Genomic DNA, 15,818 nt, shown 5'->3' on the forward strand with positions numbered 1-15,818 from the left:
AACTGATATGAAAATGTACGTCCATACAAAAATGTACTGATGAATGCATACTGTACCTTTATTCATAATCACAAAAAAATGGAAAACAACAAAGGTGTCCCTAAATAAGTGAATGGATAAACAAATTCTGTACATTCATACAATGGAATATTAGTCAGCTCTAAAAAGGAAATGAGCTATCAAAATAAGAAAAGACATTAATTAATCTTAAATGCATATTACAAAGTGAAAGAAACCAGTCTAAAAAGGATACATGCTGTATGATTCCAATTATATAACATGCTAGAAAAGACACAACTATACAGTTCATAAAAAGATCAGTGGTTGACGGGGAGGAGGAGGAGGAAGAAGGAAGGTTAAATAGGTGAAGTATATGCATTCTGTACTATAATGTAATTGTGGATACATGAAATTATGCATTTGGTAAAGCCCACAGAACTCTACAGGACAAAAAGTAGCCCATCATCTGTACAAATTAAAAAAAAAATCACTCAGAAGTTCTGGGGATTCCAGGATGGAATGCAAACTATTACAAAACAATCTAATTGTACTACAAATATATAAAATAACTTTACTGAAGGGTGTAGAGGAAAAAGTGATGATTTCAGTAACTCTGGAAATGAGTAGAGAGAGTCTCTGACAGTAAAGCAAAAGAAACTGTACATAAGAATTGTGCTCTAATTGATACAGTTGTTTCCCTCTGGAATAAAGATTAACAACTCTGATACCACCATGCATGTGTACTGGAACTGAACACATTAGTAAACAGATGACCAATGATGGATGCCAGATTTCCCGTTGTTGGAAATTTACAGATACGCAAAGGGAGGGAGCTAGAATAACTCATATGTTAATGGATTAAAGTTGGAGATGTCACTATAAACTCAGGTTTAACTTAGTACAGATACAGATGGTTAGATATACGAGTATTTATAGATATGTACATGAAAATTTTAGGGTAACATTTTTCCTTGCTCTGTAGGCTGAGAAGACCTAAAATCAATGACACCTCAATAACAAGTACACCTAGTACCCAGGCCCCTGATTTCAAATACAATTCTCCAATAAAAGAACAAAACTTATGTTTACACAAAAACCTGTAGAGTAATGTTCATAGCTGCTTTGTTTGTAATAGTCAAAAATAGGAAACAACAGATATTCTTCAGAGGGTAAATAGTTAAATAAACAAACTGCTATATCTATACCATAGAATACTACTCAGCAGCAAAAAGGAACTAACCACTTACACATTCAACAACCTGAATGATTCTCCAGAGAATTATGCTGAGTTTAAAAAGCCAATCCTATTTATATAACATTCTTAAAATGACAACTTGTATAAACAGAGAACAGCTTAGTAGTTGTCAGGGGCTACATGGGTAGAGAGGGAGGTGGACGTGGCTACAAAAGGTCAACATGGCTACAAAAGGTCAACATGAGGGATCCCTGTGCTAATCTATCTCGACTGTATCAATGTCAATATCCTGATAATGATATTGTACCATATTTTTGCAAAATGTTACCATTGGAGTATACTAGGTAAAGGGTACACAGGATCTCTGCATCATTTCTTACAACTGCATGTGAATCCACAATTACTTCAAAATAAGAAGTTTAATTAACAAATCTAATTGAAAGGCTGAGTAATGAATAAGTTTTATTGTATATACAAATAACCCTGTTAGGACTGCTATATTATTCAAGTGCTATGGAAAAAGCATGGTAATGTTCACTGCGTAATGGAAAGATTATGAGCTTTGGTCAAATATAGCTCACCCACATATCAGTTGTGTGACCTTGGACAGTCTGAACTTCCATGTTCTCATATATAAAATACCAGACTTCTTTTGATGCCGAAGGAGGTAGTGTCTAAATTAGATGCATAAAAAACACTGTGTACTTCATACCCTTGGCACTGTGCATAGCACAGAGTAAGTACTCAAATGCTAGCTATTGCAAAGGAGAAAGAATAAGAACTTTATTTAGCAAGAAAATATTTCCTCTGCCCCTGTATTGTACTTGATAAGTGATCATTAAACAGATTCTAAAACAACATGTGTAAGTGATAGAGAACCCCAACAAAACAGTCATCCATTAATAGAAGTACATGTATGATTAAAAAATGGCCTAATAACATCCTTTCCTTATTTTTAAAGTAGCATATGATTATGGAGCCTTTGGAAAATTAAAAGAGAAACATAACGCAATAATTACAAAATAACTTTTGTTAATATGATGATTAATCTTATTTGTTTGCATATATTTTTAGAATACTGATATTATGCTTAGTATGCAAGGTTTCAGATCTCATTTTTGATTACATGAGTATTTTCCCATGCTATTAAACATCTTAAAATATTTTTCTGTTGCCTAAATTAGAGCCCAATATACAATGGAATATTAACTATATTAATAACGGACATGTTAGTTGATTCCATTTTTTCTCTTTCTAGAAACTAGTAGAAATAACATAAAACTTTGAGTTGACTATTGGTATAGGAATGCTTCCTACAGAGGGGATATTGAGAAAAAAATTCTTTACTTGTCTGACAAATACTTCTGAAAAGATGAAGCAGGATTTTTAAGAAGCTATTTTTCTGAAAGAAAGTATTTGCTTCCCTTGAATTAATTTCACTCTGCTATAAATGATGCTTTTTGAAGTAAAAGTAATAGAAATTTTGGGGAAAAGGGAAAATACCTCAGAATTGATTTCAACCAAAAAAAAAAAAAAAGGCATCAAGTACATTGTGAAAAGTATGCCAAATATTAGGAAGGTTTATTTTAAAGCATTCAGAGCATTCAAATACCAGGCAATCTATTACTGTGAAAGACAGTTCAGGCCTGATGTGAGGCTCAAACTAATCTCTGAATTATTTGGGAAGTAACAGAGGAAAGAAAAAGGGAAATGTACATAAATTCAACAACTCAGATTCTAGTTTCAGGGGACAGGCTTATAACCAAAACTAGTAAAGGATTGCATCAGGAAGTGGAAATTAAATTTGCAAAAGAAGAAAGTAATAAAGACAGGATAGACTCCACTGCTTGAAGAATAATTTTAAAAAAACTCTGATCAGGCAGAACTGTATAATTTTGGTTTTATTTCATATTCTTAAAAGAAAAACCTTTACTGTAAAGTAGAACAATATTAATAGGAAGTTGAAGCCCAAGATGGAGGGAATGAAGTAATAACCACGGGAGGAAAATTCACATTGCAAAATGACACAGCGTGGTGTAGTTAATTTGACAGGCAATATTTTGTGAAAAATAAAGAAGGTATTACTGGATTTTATCCATAGAAACCTGATTGAAGATAAATCGCAGTAAGTCAGAATGTCCTTAGGGGGGAGGATGGGCATCTTCACAGCAGCAGCTTAACTGCTGTTCAGTAACTAGTTTTTAATATAGGAGGATCACACATTTAAGAAGATCTCTCATCAAATATTAGTTTTGCTACCTAAAAGGATTAGTTCTCACCCTGGCCAGGTTGCTCAACTGGTTGGTGCATCATCCTGTATACCAAAAGGTTGCAGGTTTGATCCCTAGTCAGGATATCTAGCAAGGTTGCAGGTTTGATCCCTGGTCGGAGCATATTCGGGAGGCAACCGATCGATGTTTCTCTCTCTCACTCCCCCTTTCTCTCTAAAATCCTCAGGTGAGGATTAAAAAAAAAAATAACTAAATTAAATTAAATTAAAATAAAATAAATAAACATTCTCAGGTGAGAATTAAAAATGATAATAAAATAAATAAAAGGATTAATCCTCAATTATTTACCTTGACTTTATAGCCAGAAATTACCAATGACATATAGGTATCAGAGAATACATATATTATTGATGAATATTGAATAATTATGTTCTCTTAAGACTCTACTGTAAGTTCAATTAATTTCTCAAACTAAAACACTCTTTAATTTTGCAGCATTAATTGAGGTCACTTCTCCTTTCTGCATAACTCTTAGAATTGGTCTCTAATCAGGATATAGATACCCCATCAAATCTTTCTGGATTCGTGGTACTCTTCACTATTATTTTCAGCTTTTAACTCAGTAGAGTTTATGCTAAAAACAAAATTAAAGAGCTATCTCCTATCTCCACATGCATATTCTCCCTTTGGTCAGGCCTACCAGAAGCAAGACAAGCAGACCAGGGAGAAAGCAGTCCACTTTGCTCTACAAAAACCAAAGGGAATACTAAAAAGATAAAGGTATAATCCTACCAATTGTCAAGAAAGACAGGCCCAACTTTAATAATTAGATTCCATACAATTCAAAGTAAACCTATTGCTTTATCAAATCAATGATGAAATGCATGGATTGTGAGGAAAGCTGGCTATCTAATTTCAAGGGATCTTTTCTTCTCTTTAAGATTCTATAAATTTCTTAAGTTACCAAGCTACGAAGACTGTAATGGGCAAAATAAAAGTTATAAATAAATGGTATCTATTGCTGCACAAGAATGAAGTAAGGATTTCATATTTACTGATAGGTCAAAGCCAAGTTTCCAATAAGGATTTCATTCATAATATAGGTTTGTACTGAGTTTTAGCTAGTCCCTGAGCCAATTTATTTTAAATGGTGAATTTTCTTATCTTCCCAACCCATTTTAGTTTGGAAAAACTGCCTTTATTCTGACACCTCTGAGTTCTCCAAACAATATCACAAATTAGCTCACTCTTCATGTATAAATCACATAGAGATTAAACAAACTCAAGAATAATTTGATACACAGCCATAGGTGTATTTTGGTTTGGTCTCATTCATTTCCCTCTTGCTTCTTCTGTTATTTGCATTTAACCACTGTGCAGATAGAGTTGGAATACTTTAATCTATTTTATTATCTAATATTTTCATTTACTTTTTGGTAATATTTTTAAAGTAGGGAAAGGTTAAAGTATTGTTCTGAATGTCCTTCAGGACAAAGAGCTGTCATTCTTTCTAATTTTCTTATAGCTTTTTTTACAGAAAAAAACACATTCACTGGAATAGACTGAAGACATCCTTAAGAAGTCATTAATTACTTATTTAAGGCCACTTAATTGCCTTTTGTTAACAAGTCAGTTTCCTAATTCCCAGCTTAGAAAGGCTATTTCAGGAAGCAAGTTAGGATTTTATTATTTTGGAATTACACATCAGATATTAGTTGAAAGAATCCTGAAATACTTCTCAATAGTTTGTTATTTAAATGTTGTTATTCAAATAAATTCATCAACCTGAATTTGATTCAGATGAGGGATAAAAGAAAACTTAGCTCTTATATTACAACTTGAACCACATGAACTTGCAATTTTATTGCCCTACATTTTAACTATTTTATATATTCTTCATTTTGTTTCCAAAGTAGGTTTCAGGAAGGGACAATTAATTGAATGCCTAGCAAGCACCTGTGTGCCAGGTGCATGGGAGCAAGAAGACTGAAACAGAAGTAAATAGGCAATTGCAATACAAGTTGAAGAGTGTTATGATGAGTACAAATCCAGGAAGCTAGCAGCAGCAACAAATTAAGCTGCACGTTTTCTACCATCTTCTTTACAGAAACCGATGGACCAGTTGCAGTTTTAAAAAATGGCTAAAAATTTATGTTATTCTTCCCATCAAAAGGTGGGGGTGGGGGGTTGTCCTCTCCCCATGAGACCAGCTGGGCTTGTGACTGCTTTGAGCAATACAGTACAGTAGAGGTTGGAGCATAAACGGAAAGGCTGTCCTTGTTCACTAGAACACTTATGCTTGGAGCCCAAAGCCACCATGTGAGAAGTCGGGCTACCCTGAGATAGTCATGTTGCGGAGAGACCAGACCACATGGAGAGCCATGTTTAGGCACTTTAGCCAGCGAATCCTCACAGTATCCCAGTCCAGGTGCCTGTTATGAGTGAATAACCTACCGTGATTGGTTACTATTCCTTTTAGGGTAGTAACACTGTATAAGCTTACTTATTCATAGCTGATTGGCTAGGAAGCTGTAAGACCACACTGATATACAGAAAACTTAACTTTAGTTTAATGTCAGAGTCAGCATTGTAGCACTATCAGGACAGTTTAAATTTTGGTTATGAGACTGAGTGTTTGGTCCAGAAGGATATTCAAATTGTGGTCTCCAATTTGTTTTTTCTTTAACAGTACACACAGAACAGAATGGTGTCAAACTGCTAAGTTTTGGTATATGTTGTTATGCATAAATAGTAACTGGAACACTGATTAAGCTGTGGTGGCCATGAAAATGACCAAAGGCTCCAACTGCTGAGATCTGAAAACCCACTGCCTTGTTTGTGCAGATGCAATGCTTCTGAAGGGCTGCTTCCAGGCAATGCCTGAGTACTATAGGAGACATGGGACTCCTTGGATAGTTAGCCTGGGTTTGAGCACTTCTTTGATGGCCCTGTTGAGCATTCCTTAAATTGTAACCACAAGCTTCCACTCAAACTGCCTTCTATCTCTTCCTCACTCAGGTCAGATTTGCCCGTGTGTCAGCTATTCTAGCCTTTTCCAACACCCTCATCATTTTTTCTCATACAGGCATTTTCTCTAATAAAATCCTTTTATGTTTAACAGTCTTGGTTTCTTATTCTCAGAGGACTCAAACAAATACCAGTTATATCAGGGCAGTGGCTCACCCAATTCTGGGCAAACTGAGGACTTTGTCCTGCTTGGTAGGTAGAACACACACAGTTCTGGCAAAAAGTAGCGACAAAGTTGCTAGATTTCAGTGACCCCTCACCTGTGTGTTCCTAATGGCCTTGGTGAATGGTGTACTCTCTGGAAAACAGTCCAGTGGAAATGAATATTGTGACATGTAGAGATGATACTGGCATTTGAAAAATATGTCGGAAACGATGCTTACAAAGATAGGGCACTTGGCTGGTTAATACTAAGTTGTATTGACACCCTGCAGAGGGATAATAGCAGATGAGGGCTGTAAATAAGCAGTTAGAAGCTAAACATGAGAGCCAGAGAACCTAGGTAGTAGCTTACAAAGAGGCCAGATGTAGTAGAACAGAAAACTGAAGACTTGATTGTTCAAGTCCCAGAGCTCCTGGGACATTTTAATTCTTAGCCAAGAAAAGTCAGTTGTGTGAGGTCAGGGCCCTGGTGGGGAAAACCTGGAACCCTGAAACAGGATAGGGACATCTGACTGGACATCCTAAAGATATTGACTGTGTAAACTTCCAGACCCTCTAGGATTGCAAAAGTAGTGCACCCCTCCCTAGTAAGAACTAGCATTTCTGCAGCATCTCCCAGCATGGCAGAAGTTTTACCCTGACAAGGCAACACATCATACCCAAGGAGGCTACCCCTATTACCTCTCCTGGCTGTCAGGCCAAAAAGTACTGTTAAATCCCAGAGTAACCCAGCTGGAGACATTTTGAGTCTTATAGGGAAGGAAAAAACTACACACCTAAGGAATTATACAAAAGAGCTGTCACACATCAGCAGGAATCAGGAAATTACTTCCGAAGTGAATTTTGAAAGTGCTTGATCAATAGGGACAGAATGTACAACTGAATAATCCAGAATACATTGACTTGGGGACACTTTATCAAGTCCCAGGATTTAACACCCTAGCAAGGACCCTAGAAAATAGGTAAACTCACGGCTAGGGTATCTCTTAGAAGCCTGACTAACTCTCAATAAGGTAGATGTGTCCAAGTTGCCCTAGCAGAAGGCACATGAAAGAATTAAGTAGCTAAGAATTAAGTAGCATATCACACGTATGGATATATAATATAAGGTTAGGAGTCCCACCAGAAGATTATGTCCCATAGGAGGAACACCAGTCACCAAGGCCATTGGGATACCTTGGTGAGAGGGGTACCAACACCACTAAGGAGTTATGTGATTGTTTTATTTCACAGGCCAAGGATGTTGATACTAGAAACAGTCACATGGTTGGACTGGTTAATATCCTTGGAGATGATGGGGCATTGGAGTAACAGAGGCCAGATGGCAGCGCTTGTCCATCAGGAGCCAGGAGGGTATAATTACCATAATGACTGGGAAGGCCAGAGGGCAGCCAACGTTGCTTGACCCACAGGGAGCTGTATAGATGGTTAATACAACATGGTATCTCTAGGGGCAAAACAGATGGGCAGCTAACAAGGGTGGTGTTGCTTAACATCACAACCAAAGAAAGATAAGAATGAAGGAGCAGGATGCTGAGAACGGTCGTCCAATCACTTGCTCAGTTCCCAAACCAGAACAGATTTTTACATCTGTAACCCATTAACTAAAGAAAAGGTTGGGGCCCTAGGAGGAAAGACTCTGCTACACTATGGCAAGTGGGTACCATGACAATACTGTGTCTGTATGCATGATTCAAACTGATAGAGTTGGCAGCTGGAGCAATCCCACATCATACCCCTGGCCTCTGAAGTAAGAGCTATCATAATGGGAACGGTCAAATGAAAACCTCTGAAACTGCCTCCACCAAGATAGTAAATTAAAAACATTACCATATCCCATGGAGGGGTGTGGCAAAGACAAGTACCAGCATTAAACATTGGAAGGATGTAGCAATGGTGGCCCTTATCATATCTTCATTTAACTTAATACTCTGGCCTCTTTAAAATCCAGGAAGCTCCTGGAGGATTACTGTAGACTATCACAATGTCAACCAAGATGTATCCTAATTGTAGCTACTATACCAGGCATAGTACTGTTGATAGAGCAAATTAATATAGCATCAGGTACACAATATATAGCATGAATCTAGTGAATGTATTCTATTCAATCCCAATCTGGAAAGAGGATCAGAAACAGTTTCCATCTATATGGATGGACAACACTATCCATTTAAAATTTTTCCTCAGGGCTATGTTAACTCTTTTGCCCTCTGTTATAGCCCAAAGAGATCTACACCTTCAGGGCATCCCACAGAACATCACACCTATCCATCACATCCATGATATAATGGTAACTGATCAGGAGCAAGAGTGGGTTAGTATGCTGGAGGCCTTGGTAAGTTGTATGCATTCTGAGAGAGCCAAGATTTAGAAGCCAGTCAGTCCCTTTAGTGAAGTTTTGAGAACTCAGTGATCAGGGGCATGGCTAGGACATGCTCCAAAACAAAAGACAAATTACTGTACCTTGCATTCCCTACACAAAGAAGGAAGTAAAGCATTTCAAAGGCCTCTGGCTTTGGGAGGCAATATATTCCAAACCCAGGCATATTTATCCGCTCATATACAAGGTGTTATAAAAGGCTGTGAGTGGGGCACTTAGACTGCATGGCAGTGTAGACTGAGCTCTTCCATCCCCTTATTCTTCACTTGGGGTCAGTCTTGCATGCCAGCTTTGGCAAGCTCCTTCTTATTTTCCATCAAAGGCATATAACCTAATAAATTATTTGCACAATTAATCCCATTTTGGCCTCTGATTCTTGGAAGACTTGAACTAAACCAAGTGCTTTGGAGAAAAGTCACCTAAAGAAAATATTGCCATATTTGAAAAGAGGCTCTAGAAGAAACTAAAGGGAGGAACTGAATTTGTAGAGTGACTAGAAAGAGGATGGTTATATAGGGAAGAAAAAAAATGAAAGAGTATATGTACCAGTTCTCTTAATTTTTCCCTCTCCAGTTTCAAATGAGTAGAAACCAGACCACTATCTAGTGTAAGGAAGAGTTACTCCTAGGTGTTAATAGCATGACTTGAGAGGTGTTGACTACAAAGCCAGACAAAGGTATGAGAAATACAGAATTCAATCAGCCATTATTAAAATATCATGAAGAACTGTGGCTCAGCCAGACAGGAGGCCTGTTAAATTTGTACTTCAACCAAGTTGTGAAGGATGTGAAGGAATTAGAGGGTAGAGTTGCAATCTCAAATAAGTTAAGTAATTTAATTAACTTTATTTAACTTAGTAATTTAAGAGTCAAATTTGAATCTATTTAAAACCAACCTAATCTGAAAACTATAGACTTAATATTCTCCTTATTGTAGTGACTATAAAAAAGGGATCAACATGTCTATTCTCATGTTGGGAAGAATCATCCTGGTCATAGGTAGCCGCTTGGTTTTCTGTTCTAATCAGACATCTCTGTGCTAAAAGGGATCAGGATATGACACACCAAAATACGCCATTTTGACATAATAATTAATTTGAGCTAAAGACAACTGAGAAATAGCAGATTTAAAAAAAAAACAAAAAATCCAAAGCCTATGCCCTCTTTTCAGCCAGAACTGCCATCTTTCAGTAATTCACCAAAATGACAAACAGAAAGGGAAAGAGGAGAGGCCCTTGCTGTATGTTCTCTAGGCCTTGTAGAAAACAGGGAGTTGTTCCTTTGGCCACATACATGCAAATCTACAAGAAAGGTGATATCGTAGACAGCAGGGGAATGGGCACTGTTCGAAAAGGAATGCCCCTCAAATGTTCCTATGGCAAAACTGGAAGGGTCTACAGTGTCACCCAGCATGTGGTGGGCATTGTGTAAACAAACAAGGGCAAGATTTTTGCCAAGAAAATTAACGTACATAGCTTCCTGAAATGTGTGAAGGAAAATGATCAGAAAAGGAAGGAAGCCAAAGAGAAAGGTACCTGCTCCATCCAAAGAAGTGCACTGTGTAAGAAACAATGGAAAGGTGCCTGAGCTGCTGGAGCCCATTCCCTATGAATTGAAGGCATGATAAGTATAAGAAAAAGACCTCTGTACTGTAAAAAAGAAAAAGAAAAAAACAACAAACATCTGTGCCCTCTCCTACATTTGATTAAAACCAAACTTACACTCTTAATCACCAGACTCCTACCTGCCCAGAGACAGCACTGAGAGGAACCTATATAATACGCCTTCCCAAGACAATTCTTATCTTCCATTAGTTTCCCCTATATATTTACCTTGGAAGCCTAAAGCCTTTTCCTTTGTCTTATCACTTCTCTACAAATGTATTGTTCTTGATTAAGATGCTATGCTGTATAAGCCCAAGTCCTAACTACCATTTTGAGTTACTACGCATCACTGAGTATCCCTCACATATAATCTCACTGCAGTTGTTAATAAACTGTTTTTCCTCTTGTTAATCTGTCTTTTGCCAGTTTAATTTGCAGGGCTCCAGCCAGAAACTATATAGAGGAAAGTTTTTTATTCAATTTCAGTGGGTTGGACACTTTTTCTTGGTCATTGTTTACCAACCCAGGAACCTCATCTCATTTGCAGTAAAATAATTCCCTTAGTAGAGGCAGATATACCAGGAAATTAGTGAAATTTATGCTCCAAGGAGCCTCACTTGCATTGTCCTTTCAAAGGCCCTGTAACTTATTTTGAATTAAAAATTTTATATTTCTTCTTATTGAAAAGGATTTCCACCCCTTATTGCATAAGTGTCAGGTCCCCCAACACCTGGATCTATCCCTGGAGGCTTGTATAGCAGAATAAAAAAACTGAATATTCTCTCAAATGGTGTATGTGTGGGCAGGGCAGTGTCCATGTATGAATGTCAAGTAGGCTAATCATGTGTCCATATTTGCATTTTAGAAAGATTACTCTGGGAACAATGTAGACAAAAGTACAAAAGAGGACCAGATCTGCAGGGAAAACTGTACGGAAGCTGTCACTGTATTCCAAGCAAGAATAAAGGCCATTTTCTTTCTATCTCACAAAAGGACTTGGTGTTTTCTTTGAAAGAGCAAGATCCTCTGGGGCAGTTCTAATTTTACTTACAAAAGTTCCTGCCTCCCATTTCGGAAGTATTTTTCTTCCTCCAAGCAGCCAAGGAGATTCAAATCTTTTGCAGTGTAACAGTCTGTCCTTATCTTCAGAAAGTAAAATATGGAGTTTTCACACTCAACAGTGCTAACTTACTAGCTAAAAAGAATAGGAAGAGTTTCTGTTTTAAAACTGACTGTCAAATTAAAAAATGAAAATTGAACAATTTTTCAAAGTCCTTTTTAAACCACTAAGAGATTCAAATAGAGTATAAGCCATATCCCTGGAAGGTAAACTCAGTATTCCAAAACATATTCTAAGAGTACATATTTTAACATTAAATAAATTCAGAGTTCATCTGGAGAAACAAATAAATGATAATCATGACAACTGAGAGAATTAGAGAGGTGAGTTGTTCTACAAGAGAATAAATCTTATTTTAAAGCCATACAAACAAACATAGTTTAACAGGCAAGAGAATGAGCAAACAAAAGTCTGTTCAAAGTCTGAAATCTGGAAATGGACCAGATAAGTAAAACATTTCACATTAATAGGGAAAGAATAGACTGGTAGATGCTTAGTCACTTTTTCGCAGCACTATGGAAAGGAAAACCATGAATTCCTAGTCTCAGGGGTGGGGGGCAGACAGTGGGGACGATCTTCCCTTCTTCCTGGGGACTTAGACAACCACGCAGTCTATGTACCAACAATTGTCTACAATTCCTCAAAAAGTTACTATGTCAAATCCACACTCTGCCTTGGGATACTGGGGAGAATGAATAAAAATTTTACACAGAGTTTATGAATATTCCTCCGAACTCTGAGGCTACAATTTTAAAAAATGTATACAGGGCATGTAGATCAGGCACAAAGATTTACTGAAAATGGTAAGTTGTTAGGAAGTAATAAAATGAGTTTTTATGCTCTTGATTTAGGGCTATATTAGGATGACTTCTTTGTAATAAACTTAAATACATTCTAATTTGAATTCTAAGCAGATGGGCCACCAGTGCATATTCTTCTTCAGACTCCGGAAATATCTGACTATATCTGACTATATAATTTGCCTGTCTGGAAAATTCCAAGCATTGTTAATATAATGAGAACAGTTTGCATGACATCAATGTAACCTGGCGGCCAAGGAGAGTGGACTAGAATTTGGATGTGTGAACAATGACAACTTCACTGTACTAGTCAGTAGGGGTAGTAGGTGCTCTTAAGTGAGCATGTGTACTGTGTGGCCATCCCATCCAAAATAATTGAATGATGAATCTGCATCAAATTTTGCATTAAGCTTAAACATTCCTCCACAGAAACTATTCAGATGATTCAGAAGGCCACAGCCATGGGCAACTGGTGATTGGCAGCATCACAATAACATGCCCGCTCATGCCTCACATCTTGTGCAGAGTTTTTTGGGGAAACATCCAATCACCCAGGTGACTCAGCCCCTATAGTCAAGATTTGGCACCATGGAAATTGTAGCTTTTCCCAAAACTATAATCACCTTTGAAAGAGAAGAGATTTCAGACCATGTATGTGATTCAGGGAATATATGATGGGGCAGCTGAAGGCGATTGTGAGAACGGTGTGAGATCCCAAAGTGCCTACTTTGAAGGCGACTGAGGTGTCATAGTCCTGTGTACAATGTTTCCTGTACCTTGTATCTTCTTCAGTAAATGTCTCTATTTTTCACAGTACATGGCTGGATACTTTCTGGACAGACCTGGTATACAGACCCCTTGCTAAAGTTCCTAGGCAAAGAGGTTTATTTAGCTTATGCTCCTGCATGCTTATGCAAAAAGCTAAAGGGCATCAGCCTCCACACTAGATATAAAGAAGAGGAGCTATCATCTTTGCTCTGAAGCTTGGCTCTCCAGGCAAGAGATCAACCTTAATAAAATAATACTGGTTCCTCTACTAATTTCTCCTAATTCTTCCCACCCCTCAGACCCTAGAAGAAAAATGGGACCCAAGAAAAGAGAATGTATCAAGGCTATGGGGGTATAGAGAGAGGAGGCACAACCAACTCTGTCTTATGTAAGGGTAAGGTAAAAGAAGTCGAGAGCCTTCTTCCAAAGCACACTCTACTTCTCTGTATCCTAGGTTGGACTTGCCAGTTTACATGTATATCCTGCATTAGAACATATTTGAGCACAGACACTAGGCTCACAAGTTTTTGTATCACCAGGCTTAAGCATAGTGCTGAACACATTAATGGGCTCAAAATATTAGTTGTGCGAAAATAAATAAATAAATAAATAAATAAATAAGCTAGAAAATACTCTCTGTAGTTGTCAAAAGCAAAACACTGATCTCTGAATCCATTAGTATGGGCTTTCACGTTTATACTTTCAGAACGAAAAAAAGTTCTCTCATTGTCAAAATCTCACTAGATGCAAAGGCAGCATGGTTTCTTTGTTCTACTCATGAAGCAAAATATGTAGATATGGCGTATGAAATCATCTCCACTAAATAGCTAGGAATAAAAATAAGACATTTGAATTGAATGTTTTTATTACCATGTAATGGTTTGGGCAACAGGTTCAAAAGCCTCAAGATAAGGTGCCAATAACCATTTGGGTAACAGGCTGTCAGAAAGCCTAGCATACTGCGCTCTGGATGTGTAGTTGTATCATGGAAGTATAGCATCTAGCAGATTTTGCTTTTATTAGGCTTTTAGGAAGGGAATCCATTAAGAAATCTTTGTATTGTAACATTTATTGTTTACTTTCCATCTTAAATTTAATTTTCTCTTGGGGGAAAAATGCCATCCCAGACCATAAAAGAAATTGAATTTTTTGATAATCTAGGCCTTAAAGAATAAACCTATTTCTATTTAATCTTCAAAACTCTGACAAATAAGATCAGTTCTTGTTAGTACCTGATACGTATCAAATCCAAGTTTTACTAACATATAGGATGTAATAGACCTCTTATCAAGCAACTGGACTAAATGTTTCAATACTTGCAGTTACTTATCTACTATTCCCCCATCCAACACTTCATACTGTAACTAATGAATGGTTTATTTTTTACCAACCTTACTTTTTTTTCTGAAAAGCTCACTTTAAGATCACCTTCATTACTTCAGTACACATCCCACATAAAGAAATTCAGAAGTGTTGCAGTTTAATGTCAACTATTGTAGTAGAAGCTGCTGGTGCCTACCCAGATCCCTTTTTACCAGGCTGATGCACCAGTTCCCCACCTGCTATGAGTACTGGCTGCTCAGTGTGCACAGCTGTATTCATCTCCAAAAAAACTACCGTTGGCCAACAGAAGCCACCTCACCCAGAGATACCTGAGACATCCCACAGCCAATGACCAAGTGGGATGGGGAATAAGGGCTAGCTTTCTTTGTGGTGCTATTAGTGCTCCAGGGAACATTTCATGATGTCCATTATGAGGTTCTGTTGAATCTCCTTCCTAGTGTCTGTCATTTTTTCACCATTCCTATTGCCACTATCCTAGTTAGGGACCATATCTCACCTGACTATTCAAATTGCTTTCTGAATCAATTTTTACCTTATTATAGTCCTTTCTCTACAATACTGTCAGAACACACTAAGATGCAAATTTAATAATCTTCTACCCTGCTCCCCAACACACACGCCCCTACTTGAAATCCTTCAATAACTAGCTCGGATCACTTAGCAGAGTCAGTAAACTGAACTCAGTTCACACATGCACTTTGCGTCTCTCCTCTTTCAAAAAATGAGGCCATGAAGCGAAGCAAAGCCATGAAACATGCACAATATAAATTAGGTGGTATTTATCTGCCATGTGAACCAGTTAGCTGAAGCAGTTAACTGTAATCTTTGTGGAGGTAGAAGTCTTCCATTAGTAAAGAAGAACTAGAAAACAAAGTAAACCCAGAAGAATGGGTTTCAAAACCACTTCCCTTTCTAAGTTAGAGGGTTTGTTATAGCAAGCTAAGACTTAGTGTGTCTTATTAGTGTTTTTGGGTAAGAACCTCTGGCCCAGGAATCTCTTGGTACATTGGATGGAAAATTTCAAAGGATCAGGTTCAGATGATGATTGGTGTCCAGGTGGATGACTACATTTTAACCCTGGAAAATTGCAACACTGAGTACACTAATGATAAAGTCAAACCCACAGTAGTAATAATCATGTTGAACAATTTGTGCATATTTGATACTTAAGTATGTAATGTTTGAAAA

This window comes from Pteronotus mesoamericanus, unplaced genomic scaffold (assembly GCF_021234165.1).
Source record: "Pteronotus mesoamericanus isolate MK-2021 breed Mesoamerican mustached bat unplaced genomic scaffold, CSHL_Meso_final contig_42, whole genome shotgun sequence".
Taxonomy (NCBI): domain Eukaryota; kingdom Metazoa; phylum Chordata; class Mammalia; order Chiroptera; family Mormoopidae; genus Pteronotus; species Pteronotus mesoamericanus.